This window comes from Corvus brachyrhynchos, unplaced genomic scaffold, assembly GCF_000691975.1.
Source record: "Corvus brachyrhynchos isolate BGI_N302 unplaced genomic scaffold, ASM69197v1 scaffold346, whole genome shotgun sequence".
Classification (NCBI taxonomy): domain Eukaryota; kingdom Metazoa; phylum Chordata; class Aves; order Passeriformes; family Corvidae; genus Corvus; species Corvus brachyrhynchos.
In genome coordinates this window covers 1,275,502-1,296,108 of record NW_008238644.1, presented here as the reverse complement: position 1 = coordinate 1,296,108, position 20,607 = coordinate 1,275,502, and the positions used below count along the sequence as shown (strand labels likewise).

Sequence of the window (20,607 nt, the reverse complement as noted above, 5' to 3'; positions counted from 1 at the left end):
TGAAGTAGAATGGAGTAACAGGAAAAGACTGAAACCAAAATATTGAATTAACCTGTACCAGCTTTATGGTTTTCAGTTAGCAAAAAATTCTGGCAATTAAACTTTTCATCCCATTTGAGGGATTTATTTGAAACCTGTGACATGGGAAATATTGGAAAGAAAACACTGAAAAAATCAGGTGCCTTGTGATGTGTTCCAGCCCTAACCCTATTGGTTAGCCAGACGAAATCTGTGCCTTGCACTTTTGGATGGACTATTGTTCAATTATCTGTTTATTCAAGCTCTATTCCAAACCTATTGTATGTATTAATCACTAATCAGCTAATCCAAATGTCAGGAGCAGATGTGGCTTGCTTGCCTGCTTTCCCTTTTACTGTATCAACATGTCCTTCGAGTGTCCTGGTGTTTTTCTTTTCATTATGTACCCGTTGTGCCTTATTCTGTCTTGTGGGACACAACGTACTGTAACAATTAACACCAGAACATCAAAGCTGACTCAGCTTTTATTGGTGAGGGGATCATAATGTAAGTGGTAAAACAGCACTTCTGGGATACCAAAGATCTCCTCCAACCCCAGTCAGTGAAATCAGGGGACATAAAATAGAGCTGATGACTTGTCTCTTTTCTCATTTTAATGTGACTTAAATAAAAATTGTAAATCTGATACAAGTGCTACAAAACATATAAAATTTAAAAATTACTCAATGGGCATAAAGTAGTTAGAGTATCTAAACCAAGTTATTGCTTTAGAGATCCTAACCTAAGACACTCAAAAGGGAGGCAGCTTTTAGACAGAGTTAAGCATCTGTCCATCTAAACCTTTGCTGTCACTACAGTGCTGAAATGATCTGTGCCCTGACTGTGGTTAGAGAAATTGCAGAGTGGCAGATGACTGACAGTCCTGGTGGCTACCCCTGCACCAAACCATGGGTAGATTTACCAGAACACCTCTAGCCAAAACAAATGACATATTCGGGTATGGCCAATGTAGTAATGCAGCCTCCCTGTGGAGGGCTATAGTTCCTATGCTGCATATGGTCTGATTATATCCTGAAAACATGCTGTACATGGCGTTTGGTCTGATGCAAACGTTGGGAAGAGAGCAGCTGCTGAGGTTATGTAAATGAACTGGCTATGCCTGTTTTGCCTGCATGGAGAGTGAGTGGTTTGAGGCATTATTTCCAGAGGAAAGGTCATGTCTTACTGAGAGTTTGCACACAAGAATGCCTTTAAGGACTATCTGCAAAGCTCTGTGTGTTGTTCTAGAAGCCCAGGAGATGCACAACATTATAGCCATATGTTGTGGCATTATTCATAGCAATAATGTTAGGACAGTGACAGCAAAATGGCTTTGGAAACACCACAAGGCCACCAGGACGAGGGGAAACACACAATATTTGAATAGGGACATTTTCAAATCCTTTTAAAACCAGGTTCCTGCAGCTGGCTCTATGCACAGAAGATATTTGGGAAGGCTGTTTGGGGAAAAGAGGTGGAACAGAAAGACTGAGAGCTGGCTCTCAGGGTAGGATGGCAGAAATGAGGCAACAGCAACTCTTTCTTAAATCATTGCAAGGTTTGCTCTGGGCCTGGCACAGACTGCTGTATGAAATGGGGAAACTGTAACTGGTTTGTGCTATTCCCCCAGGCCTCCAGGCTGAGCAGATCTTGTTCAGAAAAGGTTCTCGTCGAAGGCAGTAATTATCTGGTAATTAAATGATGCTATTGCATATGGTAGATTTCCAAAGCTGGATTGTCCTGGATTAATGTAAGCTTGTAAATGAAGAAGGTGAGCAAAATCTTGCAATAAAACTTCCATGCACTTTTTTCTATGTGCCTTCTATAATATAAAGCCAATGTTAAATGAAACTGGAAAGTGAAACTATCAGCTATTTGGCAGTGTTTCAGGCGACAAATACTTTTCAGAACGAAATTATATTATAAACGTGAAACATCTTTTCTGAGTGTCTGTGTTCAAGGAAAAACAATAGCTGTAAAGCTAATAGCAATTGCATAAGAGGCAAAACAGCATGTTCAGTGTGAGTAAACTTCAGAAGCTGATGTGTTAGATATAGTGGTTGAGGAGTGTCAATAAGATATTAAAATCCATCAGGAAATTCCTTCTCCATCTGCAATTTTTCCAAAGCCCTCCTGGAATTAGTTTTTTTCTTTTGCAGCAGCAATAGCAGAAGCACTTGCATAGGTTAGTCTACAGACCAAGACATGTTAAGATCCAGGCTAGCAATTATTTTTTAACACAGAATGTAAATTTTCTCAGGGCAGTGAGATGTTCAAAGACTGGCCTCAACCTGCCAATAGAGCATTTTTGGGTGGTTTCTAATTTTTACTTACTGCAGAAAGCAAGTACAATTTACATTAAGAATGCATATTATATTTCCTTTTGTTTCCTTCCCAGTAAATAGTGCATCCCAACTGAATCTTCCAATTTTTTTTTTCTTTCTTTTTACATTTTTGTGTTTGGTTGGTTGGTTTTTTACTATTTGTAACTATGCTTCTTTTGCCACCCTGAAATATTGACATGATTTCCAACACCATTGGATCATTATTTTGAAAAAATCTGGGTACAGAAATAAAGTACTGTTCTGAAGGTTCTGAAGGTCTGATATAAAGTGCGGAAGGTCTGAATCAGTGGAAAATTCTGTTCCAGTCCAAGGACAGAGATGAAAGGTTTTTTTCCCCAAGGCCCGAAGCCTCTCAGTGATGGGTCAGTTCTAGAGATGAGTCACTGGGGTTGAGCAAGGGCTGACCAAAGTACAGCCAAATCATGCTGCTGATGCAAAAGTGTGTAGGGAGTGATGACAATTTGGGTTAAGAAATGAAGAATGAACTATTCTCTAATCCAATTTTATTCCCAAAGAGCAACACTAAATATAAACTAAAAACTTTCTCAAGAGGTTTATTCTGCTGTTCCTATCCAAAACAAAGTAGATATGTTGCTACTGAATAAAACCTCTCTTTTTTCTACATTCTCCAGCTCAGTTTTAGTTTCCCAATCTTTCCCGATTTCTGAAGCCCTTGTTCAGAAAACATATAATTTCTTTAGGTGTTGGCTACAGTTGTTTTGTTCCTTATCATCTGTGGAGCACAATACTACTTCAAAGAGGTAAAAAGGTCCTCTGCAAGACATGGGGTGCATTCTTGCAGTTTCCTCTCTGTCATCATGCACAATTTATGAAGGCCTGGGTTTTTTGCAGACTGATGTGATGGAATAGGGAATATGGGGAGGTTTTCAGAGTATTCAGCAAAGTCAGTGCCCATGGCCCCCAGCCTTAAAGGCACCTGTTGATAACCCACGTTGGCTGCACCAAGTGGGGAAATAGGGTGAAGGCAGAAGTCCTGAACCCTGCTCCCTCCAGATCACAAAACTCCATCAAAAGTCTAAAATCAAATTAAATGCACTTCACTTCTGTATTCAAATTCTTGTCCACTTGAATTGCAATGGCAATGGATTGGTTGTCCTTTTACTCAAAGGTCTTGTTAAAAGTCAAAATCCATGTCTTATGTATCAGAACACTTGAAGGTGGATACTCCTCAAAAAATACTTACCCAGCACTGGTAGGAGCAGAGGTCAGAGGACTCCAGAAGAGCTTCCCTACCCATCCAGAGGGGTGGAGAGAAGAGGGTGGGATGTGGATTGTAAAGAGGAGGGAGATTTGAGTCATGCTCAACCCTCTGTCAGAGAAATGATGTTTTCCCTGGAGATTTAGGGAGATGAATTAAACTCTCTGCATACCTTACTTCATTTTAAGACTACTTCCTGATAGTCTATCTTGGCTTGAAGAGTGAATCTGTACAATTAATTCTGCTGCAATATTTTTTGTTGTTCTATTTTCACTAGTGTAGCTTTAAAAATCTAGCCCTGCGATAAATAACAGCTCAGTAAGCCCTGAGCTCCCTGTCAGTGAATCTCTTTTAGTGCCATCTGATTCATTTCTAAGGCTCCAGTTTCTCATTGTGGCTTATTATTACATTTTACTGTTCTGAAAGATGATGTAGGTAATTGTACTGGTCCCTTAGCTAACTATAGATTTTTTTTAATTTCTTAATAATAATGAAATTGCCATAGATACCTTATAATGTTTTTCTTCAGAAACAAACATTTAAGTAGAAGTTCACACAAAGTAATCCGGGGCTGCCCTGTGGCAACAATTATAATTAAAATATAGCTGTTTGATTATATAATTGAAATTTCTTCCAGTTGATTAGCTTGGATCCTTTCCACAGCCATACCCCTGTTTTTGAATAACTCAGCCTTTGTACACTGTGCTGCAGGAACATTACTGCAGTCATGGGCTGAAAAATACCTGCCTGTTTCAACCCACAGGTAAAGGAAACACTTGAATGTAACAAGAATCAAATAAAATCTGCTTTGTGTGTAATTAGATGGCTGCACAGCTGTGCTAGAAATACAGGGCCAGTGCTTTAAAAAAACAAAGCAGTGAAGAGCAAATCTTGGATCTCTCCACTCCACTGATGACCAGTCCAGCAACATGCTCAGGGAGTTATGCTCACCCTTGCTCATGGGTGTTTTTTACTCCTGTGTATATTTATCATCAGTAGAGGTCTAGAGATAACCCTCAGAGCTCATCTTGTCCATTACTCTACCCAAATGGCAGAAAATATGGGCTGCCTGGCCTTTTTTCTGTCTGTCCTGAGAACACTGGTACGATGCAGTATGGCATGGCACGGCATGGGATGCTCCCTGCAAGAGAGCCAGAGAGAGCATCAGCTTTGTGCATCCCAGGGAGGTTTAGGGAATGGAAAAACACAAGTTTATTCACCTCTGGGAAGACTGAGGCATTGCTGGCAGTGGAGCCCAAGTGGACATTACATTCCCCCTCAACAGCTGCGTGGTGAAAGCATTTAAGGTTTATATTTAGGGGCCTGAATATAACTCACCCCAAATCATCCCCTAGAGTAGCACCAAGGGGCAACTGGTGCTTTTACCACAGTATAAGTGAGCTCAGAAGCTGTGAAAGGACGCAGCATGAAGAAAGTAACCGATTATTTAATTTACAGAGTTTGCAATCAAATCAGGCTTATCTGGTAGTAGAAACACAGAGCAGCTCTAAATATTGCTAGAAATGCACACAAAGAATAAAAATAAAATTGACAGTATAATTACAGCTTCCCTTTATGATTCCATCAACATTATTTAAGCGCATATGAACCTGTGCTTTTACAAAAAAAGCTTTATAAAAATCCCAAATTCTATTGAAATTTGGAAAAGAAAAGTCAAATTCTATGTTTTGATCATTTTATCCTGAATACAGACAGTCTTATTGTAGTTCACTGCATACAAAGCATGACATTGAATTAAAGCATTGGTTAATGATTTCTTAATTTAGTGACAATCATATAAACAGAAAAGTTGGAGCTTAAACAAAGAACTGTGGAACAAGTTTCAATTCAGGTTGAAAGCTAATGAATTGAAATGTCAAGTCAATCATTTAAAAAAATTAGAATTCAATAGTTTAAAATCATTTAATCATTTTTATAATTATTTTGTGACATGGAAGGAGCAAAGGGTCAAAATATAAAACTGCAAGCATATTTCGGCTAATGTGAATATTGGAATGAATGGTTTAGTTGCATTTCACCTGGAGTACATTAGTAACTTTCACAATGATTATTTTTCTTGCTTTCAAGAAAATTAAATAATCAACCAGCCAAGACAGTTCTAAAATAAGCAATTGACCCGTCACAGTACAGATGGATTGATTATTCTATAGTCTTCATTTCACTTCACTAAATACATACCCGAGCAGACTTTCACAGGTGTCTAAAGGTTAGCTCAGATGTTTTGAGCCCCAGCCTCAAGGCTGTGAGTACATTCAGCTCCCAGTGAACTTTATAAAAGTGAACCAGAGCTGCTGAAGCACAACCCTCACTCACCTCCAGACAGCGGGCACTACATGGCACCCCGGCGGGGTGGGACAGGAAGAATGTGTCAGGAGCCCCTAAGTCCTTTGCTTTGGAAATACAAATATTAACAGCCTTCCTAGGAAGTACAGAAATTCCAAACTGCTGCAAGAGTCACCAGGTTGCTTATTTTGTGGTTACTATCTTCTAAATATGAGGGGTGATTAATGGAGGAATGAAAGGGTTGGCTAATCTTCAGTGCAGAGCATGGAAGGAAAACCACGTCAGCAGGCTGGGCAGCCCTCAGGTGCTGATGGCTTCCTCGTGCTCCACTCAGTAAGAGATGAAGCTCTATATTTAGAGAGGACATGGATACCACTGCAAAACTTCTGGAGGCTTATTTGTGCTCTGCCAGAAGCGTGGGGGTAACATATTCTTGGTAGGTGCCTGTACAAGAAGAGAGGGTCAGCCACAGAGGGATATGCTTGGTCTGTGCTCTGCGTGCAGAACATCCAGGGAATTCAGAAAGAGCTCTTTGTGGGGCTGCTTGTCCAGATGAGGTTTTTGCTTGTTAGGGTTCTCTGTGTCCTCCAGTATTTAGAGAATAAACACTACAGAACATCAAAACCATGCTTTGGTTTCGTTCTGCGTGGGTTTTTTTAGGAAAAAGAAAATGAGATTGTTTCCTGAGTAATATGATTTCTGACTGCAGTGCTTAGTGCTGGTGGTGATATGGGTTTTTCTTAATAGTGGAGAGCAGAGAAAATAGCATGGTTGATTCCTAGGTACTGTGTGATAGAATTAAGAATACAATGACACAAAATATTTGTCCTTAAAGATGATTGGGTAAAGCCAGACTGGTAGCATCAGTACGAAAGCACAGGAAAGCAGAAATGACCAGCTGAGACAGCAAACAAGATGAACAATCTGAGAAAGTCTATCAGATACCATTCCACGTGACATCCCGACCCCAAGACAGTCTCCAGTGTCACAGAAGAGAATTAAATTCTATTGTACAAACCCACACTGACCAATAGTCCCAGAACAGCTTGTATTTGTCTTGCTGTGGTCAGTTTTGGTAATTTGTGTATCCTCCACAAATGCTTGTGCTATGTGAGAGCTTACAGACTGCACTCAGGAATGACAGGAATTACAGATGGAAAGGAACTGTTAACCTTGGCCCCACAGGACTGCTCTCCACTTCATATTTTAATGCAATGTGCAGTTGGCCCATTCCAGATGATCTGCTATAGATGTTACTGTCACTTTCCCTCTTAGTCAGAAGAGCTCATCAATGACAATGGGATAGATTATGTTGCTGCCAATACCAGCAGCAATAGGAGAAATGCCTGCTGAAAATCTGCACCACGACTCTATAGGTTCTTTTGAAGGAAAACGACTTAATTATAGGGCTAGAAAATTACCATGCAATAATTAATATTCTCGGTATTTACACTTAGGAAAGTGATTGTAACACATAAAATACAGTATTAAATTGGAATTAGCTACACTTATTTCAGTTACTAATATAGCACCCTCCACACCACCTCTTGTGCGACCTTTCCAACATCTGTTTGAAAAAATGAAACCAAATCAGCCCACGGTTTCTGCATGATCTAATTGTAAATCTCCAGTAACTTCTTGGGCTCTATCCAAAACAACATGAGTTTCAATTTTTTCCAGTTTTTCCTTATGCTGGGAAGTCAACCACCCATGTTATTACTGGGAAACATGACCCTGTGTTATGTTCCCTCACTGAGGTCCTTGAGTCAATAATCCCAGCAGTGCCTCAGCGTTTTTAGAAGTCCTGTTCTCTTCTTTCAACATGCCTTACTCTCGACACAGTGCCAAATGTTGCAACAAGTTTTTAGAGGTGCCAGAGTTATGATAATTAATGCTAAGAGAGTCGTAGAAAGGTCGTAAAAGCTCATACCTCAAAGTTTCAAACACTTTCCCACTCGTAGAGATTAAGATGAGCCCATTGAGGGGGACTTAATTGTTCTCTTTTTGCCAGAACTGAGACTTCTTATGGCTTTATCCAAGGGATCTGGTTCTGGCTGCTATCAGAGACAGGAAACCAGACTAGGTGGACTCTAGCTCTGATCTCATCTAGCAATTCGGATGCTGGGAAATAAAAAAAAAAGAGGGAGACAGGCTTGTTCTGTCCCTAGCTTGTGTTTTTTATTCCCACAAGCACAGAGATGGCCACGGCAGCTGCTTCCATGGAAGGCAAAGGGGGCAGAGCAAAGTTGTACCAGGTCATTGAGATTTCCAACCCAAGACTTCCAGTTTCACTTCAAAGTGTGCAGACCAGTACTTCTGAATTCCCCTTTTGGCCACATGTTTTGCATGTTTAAAAGGTTTCGCTCAGAAGACAGCAACCAGAAGTAATTCCGTGAGAAAACAAACCCTGACTGCATTTTGTGCAAGTCAAGATCCTGTGCCCCTTTCCCTCACCTGTAGCTGTGATGCTCCTTCTCTAAAGCCCGCAGAGTCTGCCAAGACTGGAGTTAGAGAAATATTCTCTCATCAGGAGTTTGCTGCCTTCAGAAATGGGCTTAACATACACTTTGTGTTTGTTTTTACCTTTTGTGCCTGTCTAGCCCTGCATCAAGCCCCAGAGTAGATCCTGGTGAGGTTGCTGCCCTTCTCAGGGCCTTTTTCAATAAGAAAGTGCCCAACATGTTGTACCAGCCTCTGGCAGCATCAGTGTGGAGGGACCCTCCATCATAGGCTGAGGGGGGTTAATCTCTTTGGAAGACTTTCATTTTATTACAGGGTGAGTTCCAACAGTTTTTCAGCATTGAGAAAGAGGTTGTGACCCTCTGACAAAATTTTGGCTGCAAAATGAAATTTCCTCTCCATGCAGGAAACCACTGGAGAGAATATTTCTATAATACTTCCATTCAAATAAATCCAGGTATTCCAGTAATTGTATGGTCTCCAGTAAAAATATCAAATAAACCTGTCATAGATTTTTCTCCCAGATGCTCAGATACAGTCTCCTTTCACTGTGTAACACAGCCTGCAATGCCAAGGGACATTCAAGGTTATGCTCCTGTGGTTCAGGCTCCATGGCTTGTCCTGGAAGGAGACAATGGTTTCACTATGCTCCAGGGGCTGCACCTCGGCACTGCTCCTGCCTGCCCACTAAACGAGGTCAGAGCAGCTCTCTCTGCTAATATCTTGGGTAACACAGCCTCTGGGAAAGAGCAGTTTGAACGTGAAGCAATCAAAGCTCATCACTGTACAATTTATTAACTTGCTTTGTAAGGGAAAACCAGCATGGCACAGAAAAGGTGCGCTCTGGAAGGAACACACAGAAGCCACAACACTGTAACTATCTAATAAAATGTTTGTGCTGTTGGAAAGGTTTGCTGCAGAGGAAGATAAAAGACAAAGATCAATAAAATGTAAAAACCTTTACTGGGAAGCCTTCTGTCTTAAGAGGAGAGAGGTCTGCTTAGCCGGGGTGCGGAGGGCGCGTGTTCTCACGGCCGCCTTTGTACCGAGCCTCAGACCCGGCTGCCTTTGCTCCCTTCAGGTCCACAAAAGCTTGTCTTCACCCATGCCAAGGTCTTCCAGTGTCACACCCTGATAGAGCTCTCTTTGATACAGAAGCATTTAACTGACTGTTGGTCATTTACTTCAATTTGCCTCCACAGCAAACCTCTCCACTCACCCACCCACGCGCAAAAGGGCACTTTCAGCCTTTTACATGCAGCTCACAGCCTCAGCACAGCACCACAGTCTCAAGCCCCCCAAATATTTTAAACAAACCACAGATGAAACACTAACACAAGTAGTAAATCTCGAAGACAGCTCAGTGATAGTATGTGCTGCTTTAGCTATGACATACAGTAGCTTAAAAAATTAGAATTAGTTACAAATAGTAGATTTCTCACACTGCCAGACTGTATCATTTATCTTACATAATTTACTATATCATTTTCTCTTATAAACAGCTCAGAAGCCAAGACTCGGTTAAAAACAAAACAAAGCAAAAACCAGAAATGGATTTAATATTTAACTGTTCCCTGGGGACCAAACTCATTCCTGATAGAAGTGAATGAGTTTGACCTACTCTGGGCAGTTCCCATCAGCTTTACTAAACTTTCCTCAGGGCTGGGCTCCACCTAATCTGTTTTTCAGCTCCTCTCTGGATGAGATCCTGTTAAAATTAGAGTATCTTGACCTCCACTGGCAAGAGACAAAAGCCCAGCGTATTTTTCATACTAATTGGCATAGCCATAATGACTTTCATTTCAATGCAAGCACTTCGGAAATATGAACTGATGGGTAGCAAAGTTCATTGATTAGCACTTGTGTACAGGCACCTTTCCTCCTGGTACAGGTTTTGCACATAATCACTCAGTGGTAACCAGCACTTACTTATCAAAGAGAAATCCAGAAACATATGGCTGAACATCTACATGCAGGAAACATTTACCCAACCACATACTTGAGCATTAATTTTACATACAGGAAGAGGTATTTCCCTTTTGATGGTGATAGTTCCTGTAACAAAAAGATGGAATGGTCTGAACAGTTTATACTATTTATTATTATGAAATGGGCAGGAGAAATTGAGTGACCTTCTGGGTTAATAAGAATTTTGAGCAATGGTTTCATTGAGATATAATTCAGTGTTCAGGAGGCATAAGTCTTACACTTTAATTAATAATATATAGATATTTTAAAATAACATTTTAGGAGTATTAAATCTATTATCACAATAAGACACTTCAGTGTGTGAACTAGTGTGAATTAATTCACACCTAGCTGTATGGATGGCTCTTAGCCCTTTGGCCCCATACTTGACAATATGTTAGGCTTGAATTAATGCACTGTAATTCGCAGCTTGTCATGTCTTTCTGCTGAAGCATATCCCTGGAGTGGCTTCACCAATATACAGGCTGGCTTCACACTTTCTCATAGAAGAATGGCTTCAGCTCCTCCCAGTCACAGCTACTCCCCAAAGCTGTGACCTCTGAGAAAGGCATCACACATCCCACTGCCATCAGCTGCTGTTCCCCATTCACAGAACTGCTGCTCCTGCCTGAACAGCCTCGGTGCTCAGGAGCAGGGCTTCCTGCAAAAAAACCCAGATTACATTCTGCTTCCTTGCTTCCAACATGGACAGGCTGCTTGGGAAACTACAGACTCATTGAGGCATCGGACTGAACCTGGAGTGGGGCTGTGGAATGAAATGCTGTATTGCATCAGCACAGGTCTGGCAAATCTGAGGGCTCACAGGCAGGAGAGAATAAGATTTCTCCTCCATTCTTGCTGAACAGAAATAATTTTGAATAAACCAGCCAAGACAACCAGTGACTCATCCACTGCAGGAATTGCTCAAGAGAACTTCATTTTATTGTGTGGGAAAATACTACCCCTCTAAAATTGCTACAGACTGCAGCATCTTGATTTATCCTCGTTCTAGAAGCACAAGTGTTATTTTTTTGCATCCACCTGAATGGTGGCCTCACATAACCTGCTTCATTTTTTGCTTGTTCATTTGTTTGGTTGGTTGTGCTTCAGATGCAGTTGATTCTATTTGACATTCCCAATTTGGAGCTTTATATGGGAATATCAGAGTTGCTCCTGCACTCCAAAAGAGTAGAAAAGCTCCCAGTTTTGTAGTGTGTCCTCAGAAAACCAGCTGAGGCAGTGAAGTTTGAGAAGGAAAAAAGAAGAGAAAGAAAACATGTAAAAGCAAAGAGCTTGATAGGTGTGGTGATAAATCTGAATAAATAAATGAGAGTTGCTGCAAGACACGGAGGTAGCAGTTTTGCTGAGCTGTGTTGGAAGAAAGCCCTGATTGTGTGCCAAAGCAAGAGAGCAGCTGTGAAATGCTGGGTGTGGGTACTCAGCAGTAATCTGGTTTAACCCTGTACATAATGATATAATGCAGTGTCCAGTGCTAAAGCACACTAAGTAGGTGCCACACAGGCATAAAATATGCATAACCTGTTTCTTTCCTTCTGCACTAATCCACATGAAGACAGTATTCATTCTTCTGTCCATCTCAGGAGCCATGGGAAAGTAATGCTGAACTGTTGGTGTGATCAGAACCTCTCTCTGCAGCAGGTCACAGGGCTGTGTCCTTTCCTGGTGCTCTTCTCAACATTGCCATCTCACAGATCACCAAAGCTACCCTTCAGTAACAGAGTGAAGACAGCCAGAAAGTTGTAAAATAAAACTACAACAACACAGTTTATTGAGCTGCAAATTCTACAGAAATATGCGTTTTACCAGAAAAAAAAAAAAAAAAAAAAACTCAGTGGAATTATTCAAATATAAGAGCATTCCCAAGGTTTTCTGCTCTGGTTTTTGTTTTTTTTCGAGTTGTTAAAATCTGTTTTGAAAGGTTGGTCTCCAAAATAATTTATCAGCACCTTAATATAGATGGTTTTATTTTTCCTCAGCTGGCATTGATGTCACCTGTTCAGAAAATAAAGACCTATTTTGTTAACAAAATTAAGTACATATTTAGAAAGATGGTATCAGGTATTTTACTTTGAAAATGTTGTCAACGTTGTTTTTGTTTCAAGGCACACCTCTGCTAATGCAGCATGCATATACAAAAGCTGATAAGTGACTATATACATCATGTCTGAATATATACACAAGTTCAATATTTCTACTTACAGGGTAAAGTAATGGAGTCGGTCTGATCTGAGAGAGGTTCTGCATGTAATTTCAGGGAATCTATGTTTAATTTAATAGGTCATGTATCTGTCTCAAGTGGGGATTACAGTATCTGGTTTAAAGTGATCTACAGTATCAGGCTTATTATGTAGCTTTTATTTTTAGCAAGGAATGGATTTAACAGTTGACAGTCCTACTTAAGTATGAAATACATCAAATTTACAACCCAGGCCAGCCTGCTGGCTGTATTATGCACACCAGCTTACAAACAACCTTGGGACTTCCACTCGCTGGGTAGTTAGGGGCAGTGGGAAGTGGCAGGCTGGAGGCATAAAACCATCATGATCCTGCAGCAACCTGAGCTGATCTATGGAGCAGTATTGTTGGTGAGGTTGTAAAGCTGATTGGAGGACGGGTTGATCACTGCACTGGGAAAAGTTATGGAGCAAAACAGGGCAGAGGGAATCCAGAGTGAAAAATAGTTCATGCTTGAAAGCCTTGAAAAAGTGTATCGTGCACTCTGCTTTATGCCTGATACAGCCAGAGCTGGGCTGCAGTGAAGGAGAGAAAAACAAACAAGCAATAAAGAAATAACATGGGCATAAGACTTCTGAGGGCTGAAGGAGAATGTAAAAATGGTTGCAAGGCACATCAGGGCAGAGGGAGAGTTTTCATATGATACTGTTGTTCTCAGCTGCAATGTTGAAATTATTTGGATACAGCAAGAGATCAAAAGATTATAATATTTCCTGTGATGATTGGCCACTCCCTGGATCTCTCCTTGTCTGTACCTGTCTATTCTTCACTACATCCATCAAGGTAGCTGGTTTCCAGCTAGAAACCAGTAGCAGGAAGTTGAGTGCTGGTACAGTTTTAGCATAATGAGATGACTTTCATTTTGCTTGTGTAATAAGAGTGGCAAAACAGAGGTAAGTCATAAAGTGCTCATCTGTATTCTAATTAACTCAACTTTTGCTTCTGGCCTGGTCTGAAGGTTTTGTTGGCACAGGAATGAATGCTCTCAGGTGCAGAGAGAGAGGAGTGTAATATCTAGTCATCATAATTGCACCAGTGAAAGCTGCTATATAAACAGAATTATTCTGCTAAAATTGCACTTCTTCTAGGAAGCCTATCCTATTCTACTTCTGCAAGCGGCTTTACTGGAGTGATATGAAACTTTCCTTGTGTGGCTTGGCCACATGAAGACTGCTGTGCCAGGGCTGAGCAACTCTAGCTTGCCTGTATGAGCAAAAGGCTTCCATAGCAGACATCACTTTGGTCACTAGGATAAAGTTTAGGATTTTTCCCCTTTATTTTAACTCATTTATATCTAGCTGAAAAATCAATATCTCATGATGAGAAATAGAGCTATAAAATTTCTAATAAATCCATTTTCAAGTGCAAGTTCTGCTCCTGAGAATGATTTTGTAACAGAGTCATCACACAGTTCCATGTCTATCACTGAAAAAATATTCTTCATTTGCAATTAAAATTTAGCTTTTCTAGTTGCCAGCTATAGCAGCTCTCTACCCATCCCAGCCAGGGTCAGCCTTCTTCACACATCCTTTCCAGCCACAATAACCTTCCAAGTTGCATTCTGCCCTGCCTTAAATGGATTTGCACACAGATGCACTGAAATAGTGAGAATGGATGGGGCACAATCTCATCTTTCATACCAGTTTTGTACAAAAGGGAGTAAACCTGCTTCAGGTGCTTCAATTCTTTGGTTTTTAAGATTTATTCACTTACATATTTATTCAGGCCCAGTCTCTCCTTGGCACTGACTCTTTGAGACACCACAGTACAAGGAGACCACTATTTCCATGAGGTGGTCATTTTGACAGGGTCAATAATGGGAACAACCAAAATCTCTCTTTAGTCTTCTTCTGGTGCTCTCTGAAAGGATACAGCCCTGAACTAAACTCCAGTTTCCCAGCCACTGCACAGCATGTTGGTTGTTTCTCTAGGCAAGGGGGCATACTGGTGGAAGGAGGACACTGCCAAGCAGATGATGTCCAGGAAAGTTTAATTGGCTCCCCACAGGTCCTATACTTCCAATATCGCTTTTGTGATAAATCCAAAATGTCGCTTGTTAAATAACCCGAGACCTTTCTTGTAATCACCCAGGATTACATTAGAACATTAAATCAGACATAATTGGACTGTCCCATTCAGACATAATTTTGAGGTAAAAATAAAAAAAAATAATCAGACAGTAGTATATTGCATGTAATGAGAAATTTATTGCAGTTCCAAAAATATCTTCACTGAAAGTATAAAAGAATTTATAGGGTAATTTTTTTTCCTGAATATAAAAAGAACTAACTAGAGTGTTTTAATCTGCAGCCACTGAAGTACGCACTCTTTGTGACACAAAGGGTTTGCTTTTACTAACAGCAATTAGATGTTAAGTCACCTGTAGAAGGTAATATTCAAATGTTCTGTTCTTCACTGGCCTTAACTCTTTAAATAACACTTTCTACTTGATCTTGAAATAGCACCAACATTACGGAATCACAAAATCACTGAATGACCTAGATTGGAAAAGACCTTTGAGGTCATCAAGTCCAACCCATGACCTAACAACTCCTCATCACGTAAACCTGGACTGAGTCCCATGTCCAGTCTTTTTTAAACATGTCAAGGGATGGTGACTCCACCACCTCCCTGGGCAGAGGATTCATTGGCTTGGATATTTTGACGTATAATAAACCTCACCACTGATTTCTCAAACGAAGGGCTTAGAATTAAACTGGAATCTGCTGAACTGAGATGTATAAAAACACTAATTTCCTTTCTGTAAAGTTTATTATTATTTATAGTCAAATACATTCACCATTAGACTTCTCTGCTGCAAAAGAGATTGAGAAAAGGCAGAACTACTAACAGCATTGCCACTTTCCTGGAAATTTATGTTGTGTAGGTATGTTCAGAGAAGTTTTTTACAGAGATATGCCACCCGAGAAAATGAGGAGAATGATTAGGAAACTACCCGGCCAGACAGACATTGTGCCCCCAGGGCAACCCCGCCAGCCGCGCGCGTGCACAGGATGTGGGCGAGTCAAAAAGCCCTGGCAGGATGCTGGGGCCGTGTCAGCCCCGCGGTGCTTCCTCGCCAGGCTGTCCCTGGGCGGCACCGCTCCCCTCGGCCAGGCACAGCAGCGGGCGCGGCCACTGCGATGCTGAGAGGGTTCACCCTCCCTCACAGAGGCTGTCCTGGTGCGGTTGTGCCGTCTCACAGCTGTAAAACTAATCCATGTGCAGGAGGTTTTGCTTAAAATCTGTTGAACATTAAGCGTGAGCTTGACATTTTTGTAACTGGCCAGTGCCTGCCTTCAAACAGTTTTGTGCTTATATGGCTCACAGAGAAAATTTGTGCTTCAGGGGGAGTACTGACACTTGAGTCTTTTTCTCATGCTTTCTCTTTTTGGTGTGCTTTGCTTAAGTTTTAAATGAGGTGGTTTGGAACTTCTGGAAGTACTTTTATCTGTGTTTTACAGTCTGAAGGTTACTAAATGCATGCACTTCATATTTATATCATAAAAAAATCTAATAACCTTGTGTTATTATCATTTATTCCAGCTTGACATAAATCAGGAGCCAAACAAAAGGGAGGACAGATTTTTTAGTGTTTAACTAGGTTGCTTCACATTGCTTGACATTCTCCACGACTTTATTTAAAGGCTTCCCTCCAGCTTTGACAGGCAGCAGTTTAATATATACGTGCACACACACATACGTATGTACGTATTCGTTTGAATTTGGGCTCTTCCCCTCCAGTCTCTGGTAATCATGATATGTGTCTGGAGAGATGAACTGTCTAAAAAATAATAAATAAGAGGCCATAAGAATTGAAAGCCACTGTTCAGGTTCATCTAGAAAGAAATTAAGCAAATCAAGTTCGGGTTTATAAAAGGAAGCAAATTACCCTGGGGTCTCCACACACTGGACTGACTTGACATATTTAATTATTTTGCAGGTTCCTGCCCTTCTAAAGAAAATTGCACCACTTTTACTACAGCCACCTGGGGAGGTGACAACGAGGTTATCAAGCAGTCTAGAACTGCTGTAACAGCTCCTTAAATACACTCAGCCAGGGAGGGCTCCTCGAGTCAATGACACCTCCCTATACCCACGAATTAAAGCCCAGCTGGCCGTGAACCATCCCATCGCTGATGAAAGCCTCAGCTTTTCACAGGTGTGAGAGGGAAGGAGGGAGGGAGGGAAGTGCTTCCTGAGGAGATAAAGGAAGAAGAGGTGGCCGGCAGCCAGCAGTGGGAGAAGCTGTGGATCATTCCAAATGTGCCTTCCAAGTGGCGGTGGGCTGGTGTGGGGGCCACCTCTGCCTGCCTCGCCAGTGCTGTGGCTGCTGCTCTGGTATGCTGGGAATGCCGCGTTCCCAGAGGTATGCAAAGGAGATGACTCAACACCGTGCCGATCATGACCCTACAAGCAGCTTGGGGATTTGGTCTTGATGGTGAGCTGATTATTATTTTATCTCTTACCAAACAGTATAATTCACAGCAGTCTAATGTTTGCATGTTTTTCTTGTAAGCCACTCTTGCTATTTCATTAGTAGCTGTGCTAAAAGAGAAAAGTGCCTTTCCCCCCGCAAAACTACTTACTCTCTTTCATGCAGACTGCTCCCAGCCTTTCCACCTCTCCACAGAACCCCGGGCCCTCTTGAAGGGTTGTATTTCTGTAATCACTGCACAATCCATTTCAGCTGGATGCAGCAAACCATCTTTGATTTCAATTCCCCCTGAAGTGACTTAACTAGGCTCCCAGTTGAGAAAACACTTTGAGAGGTGTCTGGAGTGGTTTTCTGAGCTCAGCCACCCAGATGAGAAAGCCAAATTTAAAGACGTTTGTGAGTGTGCACAGTGTGCCCTCACAAGCCCACAGTCACCAGCTGCAATGAGGAGTTGATTGCCAACCTCTGTGTGTGTGTGTCACTACTGGGGGCTCTGAAGCATATCCCCCACTGTCTGCTTAGGTTCTGACCTTTCCTTTGCCACGAATTTGGCTGAAGTAAATATGTAAGCAAATATGTTATTGATGCATCTGGTCTTTGCACAGTTACCTGGAGTGAAATGAAGATCCTGGTTATTTAAGGGTTTGATTGTGATACAGATTTTTGTGGGTGTTTTCAAGTTGTAACCTAAGGTGTTACCTGAAGCAATGCGAACATGGCTACCCAGGTAGTGACCCACTTACCTTGCTTCAAGGAGAGGAAGTGATTAGACCTGTGTGTTCTCAGGCTGTCCAGGCTTCACTGTCACATTTCTCCTGCCTTCTGTTAGTGATGCTGATAAAATCATGACACCCTCTGTGAGTGTCCACACTGATAAATAGCACTTGGTAGTTATTTTGGCAATATTTACTAGCATCCAAGGCTAGGTAATTTTCAGCAGCAATGTCCCTGTCCTGCCACGTGCTTTGGTGTAAGACAGAGTGGGGTTTTTGCTGCAGTTCATGTCTGTTTTCTCAGTTCTGCAGCACAAGCAATAATAGTTCACAATTTTACATCTGAATGCAGGCTGAGAAACTGCCAGCTGAAGTACACATGACAGGGTCTCTACACAAGGAGGAATGGTGACAAAGCATAGTCACCACCTTTTGCTGGTCAACACACTTCTGGTAGAGCTAGGCTGCGAGCACAACTTTTGGATCGCTGTTGTTTTGATGGAGCTTTCAGAGTCTCAAACTGCACTGGGACACTGCATATTTTGTGGGCAGAACTGTACTTTTCTTGGCTTTGCCTGGATTTTAAATGTTAAGGTCACTTTTTAAAAGCATGCAAAAACTCTCAGCCAACCTATCCAAAGGTAATCTGCTTATATGAGTATATATATAGAAATACTTTTTCTGAAGGAGAGTGGTAGTGTCCAAGCAGAACCAACAGTTTTAAACAACCTTAAGTATCTCAGGAAAGTCCTCAAAATTCTGTCTCTCTTGTGGAATGGAAGCTGCCTTCACCCCAGGGCCTGTATCTTGGCAAGCCATGGGGTTTGCTGTTGAGCACAGTTGAAGTCTGCAGTTTGAAAAGACTCACCCAAGTCTGCACAGTGGGAGATGTACAGGTACAACAAGCTCAGAAAAGTGTGAGCAGGATTGCCAGGGTAGCAAGGGGATTAACAAGAGGATTCAACAGGGCTGTTCGTTTTGGGCCATGAACACCAGGTGCAGCAAAAGGAGGACTCTTGGCCTACAGAACATGTGTTGTTATTACCAGTAATGATAATCCATTATACTGTCCTGAGGACAGGCCAAATCCTGCTCACCCTCATCTTGTGATGAGAAACAATAACTGACAGCAGAGAAAAAGGCATGGTATGTGCTGCATTCTTAATGGGAACATCATTTGGCTGAGTGACACTCAGCTGCTCCTGAAGGATTTGGAAAGCAATGCTGTGAATGTGCTGAGCGCCAGCGAGGGTGCAAAGAGGAAGCTCCTTCTGAAAACTGAGCTCCTCTTTGCCACCTTCTTCAAATGGCTGACTCACATTTCATTTGGTTTTTGAGGAGTATTTCTGCATTTGCTTCTTTAAAAGTAAAACCACAAAAGTAGTAAAATACTTGTATCTCATCAGTAAGATCCATATTCTGCTCAATTTGCTCTTTCAACTAGTCCCTAAAACTTAGTATTTACTGCATGCCCTATGAAATGTGTTTAAACTGTTCCCTTGGTTTTGGAGGGGTTTTTGTTCTTAACATTGCATATTTTTACAGCCACAGCTTGTGCCAGTTACTAGGCGTTCCTACTTTACTCACAAATGAGACTTTCAAATTCTTTACCAAATTGTGCAATACACATTCTTTGAGACACTGAGTTAGCATTTAAAAAAAAATTTGGCAGTGGAAAGACTGTTATAGTTGTGTGACAAAATTCAGATTGGAAGGAAATAGCTCACAAAAGCATGAATTAAACATCTAATTAAAAGTGTTAAGTCTCATTTTAATTTTTTTAAAACACCAAAGACAGAAAAGCAGCTGCTTTCCTGAAGAATGTGGTATGATAGGATCCAGTCAAGTATGAACACAGAACTGATGCAGAGTGCTCAAGGAAACATATTTATGGAAAATGTGGGGTTTTGGGATCTTCAAAAACATGATTTATCACAAAGTAGATGTTTGTAAGGACTGCTTATGCAATGGGTTCTGAAATAGGAGTGGCAGAATGGTATTTTTCCTAACTTGTGGTGAACAAATATATATTTAATTATCTTCATTTTTTCAATTAGTGATGACACCCATGCATAATTTTGCACCATGCCTCTAGTTTTGGACTAAAGAGTTCATAGGGGTCTGGCATAAATTAAGTGACTACTTTGAAGATACGTGGTTGTCTCAGCTCAGGGTTGTAGCATCCTGCAAGCAGTGGTTTGAAAGTGTTGAGAAATAATTTGGCTTATTCTCCTGTTAGAATTAGAATTTGAAGCAAGAAGAAAAATTATATGAAAACCCCTGTAATTTTAGAAGAATAATTTTAAAATATATTTTCTTGAAAAGAACATACAGTGTGACCTAGGGTTGTTATCTATTGTTCAGTAATGTAACTGGACAGTCTAATATTTGCTCTATGAATATAAAAATTAGAACACAAAATTGCTTGGGCCATTTCATGTGATTATGGAGAAAAAAATCTCCTTGCTTAATTACAATTGTAATTCAAAATGTATTTTAAAATATTAAAAAGTTATCTGTACTTTCAAGACTCAATCTAACCAGAAAAAAAAAAGTGTACTTGTAACCCTCCCTGAGGGCTGTATTCTGCCAGGTTCAGAGAGATGAGCAGTGGAACTGTGTGAAATGCAGCTCTCTCCTTGTTTCAGCTCCAAACTGCAAAAAGCCAACCAGTCCACCCTGGACAGAATCCAGGTGCTTCTGCAAGTTGAAAGACTAGACTTGGATCTGCCCTCTAAAGTGGTTTTACACTGGAGCAACTGGAATGGAGCTCCTGATTTATACCAGTTGCTAAGAATTAAGAAATGGGCTGTTGAAATCAAAGAATCTTTCTTTTCAAGCCCACTCTGAGGTAGGGATGGCCCCTGTGCAGAGCTTCCTGCTGCA

The 20,607-nt window shown here is 41.1% G+C and overlaps 1 protein-coding gene across 1 annotated transcript in view; it reads left to right on the top strand.

Moving 5' to 3' along the window:
- Positions 1-16,946: 16,946 nt before the first annotated feature.
- The window catches only part of AFF2 (AF4/FMR2 family member 2), a 364,304-nt gene continuing 360,643 nt past the window's right edge, over positions 16,947-20,607 (top strand). The window contains exon 1 of the mRNA XM_017737562.1: positions 16,947-17,011. The gene's annotated coding sequence lies outside the window, so the exon portion shown is untranslated. The remainder of the gene's footprint in view (positions 17,012-20,607) is intronic.